Here is a 9399-nt window from a genome sequence, read left to right on the forward strand (position 1 = left end):
CTGGGATGGCCCCTTTCAGGTCTTATTAGTTTCAGACACAGCTATTTGCACCAAAGAACGTGGCTGGACACATTACACTCCATAAAGGGACCTGTTCCTTCACCTGATCCTGAGTGGATGGTTGAGGAGAAAAGGGAACTCAAAATATATCTGAAAAGAAAATCTCTCCCTTGATGAACCCTTCTCCACCACTTCCACTGATCTGTAGAATTGCTGGAATATTCTTTTTTTTCTGCTGTATTTTCATTGCTTTTGATATTTGTGGCTGGATGTATGGTATGCATTGCTGAAGATTTTCATGTTTATCCTATTCCCAGGTGTAATTATAGCATTACTCCCTGGAGTTGGCCCCTTCACTTTCCCAACCCCAACCCCAACTGAGACTTCTGATATTCCTTTTGTACTTATTCCAAAATGCAATGGTTATTTTATTTATTATTGGCTTTTCTATGTTTAAACCAGGCTCTTCCTGTCCCTTCACAGGCAGAAAAATCAATTTCTCATACTCATACAGAAAGTAGGAACAATCTTTAATCTCACTGACTGGGGGATTTGTGGTGGGCTCCAACAATTAGACCAATGGCCTTGGGTTCTGAAACCTTTAAAACCAGAGTGGTTTCTAAGTAATAGGACCCCTATACATCATGGAACAGGGTTTTGGGAACCCTGGGAAAAACATTTTTGGTCTCCAAGAGAGGGGCCAGAGAGGGGCTATTCTGCCTTAACCAAACCGGGAATGGGATGGGTAGGGGATAGTAGGTGCAGGTGGACATACAGCCTGGACACTAAATATGAGGTTATCAATTGCACACAATACACCTCTGATTGGAATTTCACCCATATTGGGTGCAAGGGAAAATGGGAAACATGTACAAAAATGAAATCAGGTGTATATTGTGCATGGCCTTTCCTAAGTGCAGATTAACAAGAGCAGAATCTAAATTGATAGATTGCCAACAACGAAATGAGAAAGGCATATTTATCCAACCTGCTTATAAATGGGTATGGAGAGAGGGAACCAAACAAAAAAAGTAAATATTTCAGCTTTTTTTTGGAGTACTGAAAACAAAACAGGAAAGGGTTTAATTAGAGAATGTATATGGATTGAGGAAGTTCTCTTGTGGAATTGTACTTACTCCCCCACAATATATGGAGGGCCACTAGGTTGGCTGAATGAGTACTATTACCACTTTACCCCTAATAGAACTGTCATCTTTGAAGAAGACCAGGCTGCTTTAAAGGGACATTATTAGATTTATAGGATATACATATACATATATATATATGCCTCATTGCCTATACTCACTTCCCTAAAAACTGGACAGGCAGTTGTTAGGCTGGTCAGACCAAAATTCTTTTTTCTTCCAGGTTGAGAGAGCAAACATATAGGAATTCCCTTGTATGATGATTTAGAAAGACAAAAGAGAAGCATAGATACTTCCATTACTCTAACTGGAGATGCAAATGGCTGGGGAGATACTTGACCCCCAGAGGGAATCATTCAGGTCAATGGACTGCCACTTGGGCACAGGATGAAAGTTGGGGATACAGAACCCCCATCTATATGCTGAACAGAATAATTAGGCTCCAGGCAGTTGTAGAAATTATCACCAAACAGCTAGTGCCCTAGATCTGTTGGCCGATTAAGCTACCCAAAACAGGGAAGCTGTTTTGCTACACAGATTAGTACTGGATTACTTGTTAGCTGAAGGAGGAGTAGTATGTGGGAAATTGAATTTATCCAACTGCTGTATTAAAATTGATAATGGACATTTGGTAAAAGAAATCACCAAAGATATCAGAAAACTAGCCCATGTTCCTGTGCAGACTTGGAATTCTCCTTTTGGTAATTCCTGGTGGTCCTGGTTTAATGGAAGCAGATTCTCTTGTTTACTTTAATTGTGCTCAGTGGAATTATCCTACTGCCAATCTGACCACCAATTGATAACCTGGGTGACTCACGATAGTCTTATTAAAATGCTGACAATCACCTCTAATCAGACAAAGATGTTGATCTTGAAAGGACAGGGATGGATTTCTCTTAACACATAAATCATGAGGATGATCAGATGGACCAGCAATGTGAGTCTATATTACAGAAATTTGAAGAAATCTCACCAAAATAAAAAGGAGGGATTGAATGGGGTAAAGTTTGAGATTTCTTCAGTGAAATATTATAGATTAGAAATAGTTGAGCTGTGTGTTATATCTCTTCTGCCCCTCCTCCCCTGACAAGCAACTTTATGTTACCTTGACTAGGATGTAAAGAGTAAACTGACCCTGTCTCATCTGGACTGAAGTTGGTTCTACATTCCCTGCCCTGGAGGGGGAGAACCTGTTTCGTTTGAATTACATGCTTTTTCTTTAATTTATTCATCTAGATTGTGAAGGCCACGTGCCTCACTAATGAGGATGGGTCAGTGGGGGGAGGGGTGGAATCCCGCTAGGATAGTTCTTGGATGTCCTGCTCTTGCACCCCCTTTTCTCTCTCCGTGTTTAAGATGGACCAAGGGGGTCTAATTCTCGAGAGTTGAATAAAACTTTTCTCTTCATACCTTGAGAAATCTCCGGGTTTTATTTAAGCGGGTAAATACATGCCACACAAGAGGAGGGAGGGAGGGGAGGAAAGGAGGAAAGGAAGGAAGGAGGGAGGCAAGAGGGGAGGGGAGGAAGGAAGGAGGGAGGAAGGGGGAAGGGAGGGAGGAAGGGGGAAGGGAGGAAGGGGGAAGGAAGGAAGGAGGGAGGAAGGGGGAAGGGAGGAAGGGGGAAGGGAGGGAGGAAGGAGGGAGGAAGGGGGAAGGGAGGAAGGGGAAGGGAGAGAGGAAGGGGGAAGGGAGGGAGGAAGGAAGGAGGGAGGAAGGGGGAAGGGAGGGAGGGGAAGGGAGAGAGGAAGGAAGGGAGGAAGGAGGAAGGGAGGAAGGGGAGAGGAAGGAAAGTAGGGAGGGAGGAAGGGGGAAGGGAGGGAGGAAGGAAGGGAGGAAGGAGGGAGGAAGGGGGAAGGGAGGGAGAAAGGAAGGAGGGAGGGAGGAAGGGGGAAGGGAGGAAGGGGGAAGGGAGGGAGGAAGGAAGGAAGGAGGGAGGAAGGGGGAAGGGATGGGAGGAAGGGGGAAGGGAGGGAGGAAGGGGAAGGGAGGGAGGAAGGAGGGAGGAAGGAAGGAGGGAGGAAGGGGGAAGGGAGGGAGGGAGGAAGGAAGGAAGGGGGGAGGGAGGGAGGGAGGAAGGAAGGAGGGAGGAAGGGGGAAGGAGGGAGGGGGGAAGGAAGGAGGAAGGAAGGAAGGAGGGAGGAAGGGAGGGAGGGGGGAAGGGAAGGAGGGGGGAGCAGGGAGGCGGCCCTTCCGGCCCCGCTCCTAGGCACCCGGAGCCCCCCATGCCCGCCCATCGGAACTGTGCTGGAGGAAGCTTCCCCATCCGCAGGGGCGTTTGGGCCCCTCACTCCCAAGGCCCCTTCCGCCCGGGATAATTCCATAAAAGTGATTTTGGCAGCGAGCGCCATAAGGAGGGAGCCCCAGGGCAGGGCGAGCCCGGGGCGGCCTCGCTCCCTTCACAGGGTTGGGGGAGGGGCGCATGCGCGGCCACGGGGCGGGGGCAGGGAGAAGCCGCCTACGGAACCGCGGGGCGGGACTTCCGCCTTGGCGGGTTGGCCCGGCGGCTCCGTCCTGCTCGCGCGGCAGCCGCTGCGCCTGCGTCCCCGGAAGTCGGCCTCCGCAGCCAGGTCGCCTTCTTCGGTGCTCTGAAGGCGCATGCGCCTGGGGCGGACAGCCCCCCCCCCCCGGGGGCCGGAAGCTCTGGGAATGGCCCCCGGATGGAGTCCACTGTGCAGTGACCCCCCAGAGAAGGGCCTGGTTCCCGCCTTCCCTGTGCCCCGACCCCCCGGGCCCAGGGCCCCCGAAGCAGCAGTGAAGCTGGTGTGACCGAGCTGGCGAGGACTGCGCTGCCCCCAGACCCCAGTGGGCACCCGGACTTCTCCGGGCCTCTGCTGAGCCCCTGCTCTCCAGATGACCTTCCACCTCTGAACCCCGCACTCACCCTTTCTCTTGGACCTGAATGGAGACCCAGAAAAAGGAAAGCTGGGGGAAAATAAAATCTGCCCAGGATGGACATTTTTCTACAGAATTAAAAATTTCACTCCCGGGGCGGCTAGGTGGCGCAGTGGATAAAACCCTGGCCCAGGAGTCAGGAGGACCCGAGTTCAAATTCGGCTTCAGACACTTAATTATCTAGCTGTGTCACCTTGGGCAAGCCACTTGACCCAATGTCTTGCAAAAACCTAAAAAAAAAATCACTCTTAAAAATATGTAATGCACACAATACTTGAATTTCCCCAGACTTTTCTGGGAAATGGTAAAGAATGCCTGAAGAGTCTTGTCTGAGCTACCAGAGTACAGTCTTTCCTATTGATTCTCGAAGGAAGAGCCACTACAAACCAGTTTTCCCTCTGCCCCCACTGACTATTCCCAGAAGACACAGAATTAAGACCTGGAAGGAACTCAGTGACCATTTAATTCAACCCCTCACCGTAGGAAGTCTCCCTATTATGTTCTCCACAAGTGATCATCTGGCCTCTGTTCCAAGACCTCCAAGACAAGGAACCCAAGCAGTTTCAAAGAAGCTCCTTCCACTGTGGTCTTTGTTAGGAAGTTTGGTTTTTCCCCAACCTCAAGCTTAAACTGGTCTTTCTGTAATATTCACATTTCTTTCCCCCTTTCTCTGTTCCCACTAAGTGGAACAAATCTATTCCCTCTTTCATCTATCAGCCCTTCAAAGACTTGAAAACAGCCATCCTTTTCCCATCTATTCTCCCAGGGTAAACATGCCCTGTTCCTTCAACTGAGCCTGCTGTGTCAGGAACTCAAGACTTTGCCATCCTGGCGGGTCTCTAGCCAGTTCCTCAATCATCTGCTCTTGGAATTTGGGTCCCAGAGCAGGGCAGACACGTCAAGGTCCTGGACTAGAGCCCCTGCAGGCTTCAAACCTCTGGGCTCCTATAGCAATTGAAAGCATGGTCTCCCCAGCTAATGGTAACAAGTCTCCCAGTTTCTGTACCTTGTACTAATCCTTGCTCTAAAGAAAAATGAAATATGCCCAGCTTCCTCACTTGCATACAGTCTGTGTTACAATAACTGATTGTGAGCAGGACTCTGTCTGCAGAGGATCCAACTCTGTGACACCTCTTAGGAAACAGCCATGAAACCGTTTCTTTGCTGCCTTCCATGAAATTACCCAGATTTGTTGCATTGACTTATATCTGATTTGTTCCCTAATCATGTCCCTTCTTGAACCCTAAATTTCCTCATCCTACATGACTTCAGAGGTCGCATTCAGTTCTATCAGTCTTGATTCTGGAAAGCCCTAGAAGAAATGTCTGTTCTCACCACATTGACCACAATCAAGAATTCTCTGCTTCTAGTATTGTCTATCACGTAAAGGGGAGGAGGGATGGGGAGAGAATCAATTTTAATTTTTTTTATTTGTAAGGCACTAGGGTTAAGGGACTTGTCTAAGGTCACACAGCTAGGTGATTATTGTCTGAGGCTGGATTTGAACTCAGTTCCTCCTCACTCCAGGGCCAGTGCTCTATCCACTGCACCACCTAGCTGAAAATCAATTTAAACAAACAGATCCAAATAGTTTGTGATTACTGGGTGAATTGAATCTTCTGAAAATATCAGTCTTGTCACCATAACCATGAGATCTATGACAGAGATCCAAAATAGAAATCAAGACTTCAACAGACCAGCACCCACCCTTTGTTGAATGCTATCATGGAACTTTTTGGAAAGGAAAAGGAAACTGATGATTTATTCCTTTTAGATTACTCCAGATTGACATCTACTTTTGGCATTGCTTCTGAGGGAGAAGGCATATATCTGGTAAGCTGGTGGAAAGCATGGGGAATTGAAAATTGAATTTAACAGCTCATTATTCATTTATTCCATAAACATTTATGAAATGTCTATTATGGGAAAACATTGTGCTAGGAAGTGATGAATGTGTCAGACTTTAATAAAACATATTCCCTGCCTTGAAGAAACATATTGTCTACTAAGAAGATAAGATACCACCATAGAAAAGACAATGCAAATTATTACATACATGAAGTAGGGTATTGCATAACAGAGCCACCAGAAGACCAAGAGTGCAAGATGGAAAAGGACTTAAGATCAGTCTAGTCCCACACCATTTTGCAGATGAGGAAATTTATCTAAAATTACAAAAATCAATAAAATGCAGTTATTACATCTCTAAAGCTAACATTATTCCTTTCTATCCCCATTCAGTTTTCTCCAGTCTATCATATCTAGCTTTTCTAGCATCCTATTCATCTTATTTTATCTAATATTTAGATTTCATCTATTTAAAAGAGGGAGGTTGAGGTCCCTGAACAGTATAGTTTTGGGTTTGTTTTTTTTTTTTTGCTATATCTTTACCTCTTTTAGCTTCTCCTCTAAGAATTTGGATGCTATACCACTTGGTGCATGAATTTTGAATATTGAATATTGAAATTACTTCATTGTCTATGGTACCTTTTAAGAGAAGGTAGTTTCCTTCTCTATTCCTTTTAATGAGATCTATTTTTGTATTAGTTTTGTCTGAGATAAGTATTGTTACCCCTACTTTTTAAACTTCAGCTGAAGCAAGTATATTCTGCTCCAAGCTTTTACCTTTGTTCTGTGTGTATCTCTCTGCTTCAAATGTGTTTCTTGTAAGCAGCATATTGTAGGATTAGGATCTTTAATCCACTGTGCTATCAGCTTCTGTTTTATGGTAGAGTTCATCCCATTAACATTCACAGTTATAATTACTAATTCTTTTTTGCCCTCTATATCTCCCCTTCATTTTTACTTTTCTCTCCTTTTACTCTATTCCTCCTTAAGAGTTTTACTTCTGAAAATCATTTCCCTCAATCAGTCCCACCTTTTATCAATAACCCTTTTTTCTTCCCTCTTTCCCTTCCCCCCCCTTTTCATTCCCTCCTATCAGTCCCTCCTTCCCTTCCCCTTCTCCCCCTTTCTTCTCCTAGTGCTTGAGGGTAAGATAAATGTCTAATCCCAACTGAATGTATTTGTTATTCTCATTTTAAGCCAAAGGCAAAGAAAGTAAGATTCGAGCAGTTCTCACCTCCTTCTTTCCCTCTACTTCTTTCCCTCCCTTCTTTCCCTCAATAAGTCCTTTGTTCCTCTTCATGTGATATAATTTACCTCATTCTGTCTCCCACTTCCTCCAGTCTCATGTCTTCTGCTCAGCCTTGAAATAATTTATTTTGAAACAGCAAAATAACAGGAAAGTCAAAAGCTGAGCAAAGGAGAGAATCAAGGAACTTTAATAATCAGTCCTTGATTAAGGCAGATTTGAGTCAAGAAAACTATTAACATTCAGTCCTCAATTCTACAGTAACTTCCTTAATTAACAGAACATTTACCCCCTGTCTCTTAAATAATTGGGAAAAGGTCACGGGCTGATTAAGGAAGATATTTTGATTCACTCTCTGATTCTAGTCAAAAAATGGAAATTTTTGGTGAAATGGGGAATTTGTTCCAGGAATCTATGGTAGGCTTTCGTTCAAAAAAAGATAAAATTTTCTTGTTTTTTTCCTGTACTACTACTTTTTCTGTTCTACTTTTCATAGAGCCAGAAGTTTTATTAGGCATTTGTTCTGGCTGTTGTGTGTGTCGAAAATAACCCTTCAGGAATTTCCCCAAGATCACCAGCCAGGACAGGAGGGTAAAGGTGCAAAATTGTTAGCATGGGTCCAATAAACCAGTTCCAGAAATCATTAGAATCATGACTTTCATACAACAGCCATCTGGGACAAATGGCAAGATCTGAGTCAGGATGACTGGAGATGGCCCTAGATGCAAGGCAATCAGGGTTAAGAGACTTGCCCAAGATTCCACATATAGTGTGTGTCAGAGGCTGGATTCAAACTCCTGTCTTCCTGATTCCAAGACAAGTGCTCTATCCACTGCACCACTTAACTGCTATCCTCTAAAAACCAATTATAAATCTGATTGTAGAGATGTCATCTTTGTGAAAATGTCAACTTCCTCCAAATAAACAAAAGCTTGCCTTGTAATCTTCCTGCTAATGAGAACTCTGACAGTCATGATATGAAGCAGATATCCTGAATCAGGGAAGGAAACTGTAATAAATCCTGTGACATTTTTTATGAAAGAATATATAAGTTCATTGGCAAGTAACAATAATTTTATATACCTTTTTCTAATTCCTGTAAATGTGCTCCCCCAAAATCTTTCTTTGAGTCCAGTTTTCTATATATTTCATGAAGGATTTGTAGGTGTAGAGAACTTAAATATATTAGCCTAATTTTATTTTGTCTTTATTAAGACCTATTAAGCCATACATAATACTTTAAAGGCTTGGGAATAGTATTTAATCCTCACAGGAGGGAGATGTTGTGATTATCCCAATTTTACAGATGAAATTTTAATTTTAAGATGAAACTTGCCCAGGGTGGAATCAATGAAAGTCAGAAATTGGATTTGAACTTGGGTCTTCCTGACTCCAGATTGAGCGCTCTGCTCAAGAAGACAGAAGTGCAGAAGTTACTTAATAAAAAGTGAGACAGCACAGTACCCCCTCACTCAAATCCAATTCATGTGCTTGTCATGGCATCACCTCCTTGATATTGTCTTCGAGAGTGAAGGGTGAAAAAATTATCATCAGCCTATTCTAAGAGGGAGTGCTGGAGATAATTTATATTTTGACACTCCCTCCTCTTGTCATGACACCACCAGCAGGTCAATGAAAAGAAGATGGAGGGATGTGAGGGAAATCATGGTGGGAAATAATACAGCTTGACAAAGACCAGACCAAAGCTAGGATTGCCAATGAAATTGACAGGCAGTTTAGGGAGCCATATATAAGGGGAGACAATATGAAAGGAAAAGGGGAAAGATGAACAACATTTGGACAGAATCAAAGGGGGCAGTCCCCTTTGATAAATAGATTGTACAGGAAAAAAGTCGCAAAAGGGAAAAGGTAAATGGGAAAATAAAATTCAGATCCATTTCTCTGGAGACATCTGTTGCTGTCTTGAGGTTCAGAGTCTTCTCCAACTCAGGTCACCTATAGAGATTTTCTTCTCTGCTAAAAATATCCTTCAAAATTGATCTTAATACAAATTTAAATTTGCATCCCCAATAACTAAATCAGTTAAGAAAGCTACCTCAAACTTTACATCTCTATTATTAACCAAAATATTTGGTTAATAATCATATCCTGACTTCACAATCTTTATATCTTTCACCAAACTATCCCTGAAGTACTGTGAGAAATTAGAGAATATTAAATTACATGGGAATATATGGATAGAAACAGATGTCAAATCTAAGTACTTTAGTTGGCTAGCTAGAGAATTCTAAACCTAATGGCTCAAAT

Source organism: Macrotis lagotis, chromosome X, assembly GCF_037893015.1.
Source record: "Macrotis lagotis isolate mMagLag1 chromosome X, bilby.v1.9.chrom.fasta, whole genome shotgun sequence".
In the NCBI taxonomy this organism is placed as follows: domain Eukaryota; kingdom Metazoa; phylum Chordata; class Mammalia; order Peramelemorphia; family Peramelidae; genus Macrotis; species Macrotis lagotis.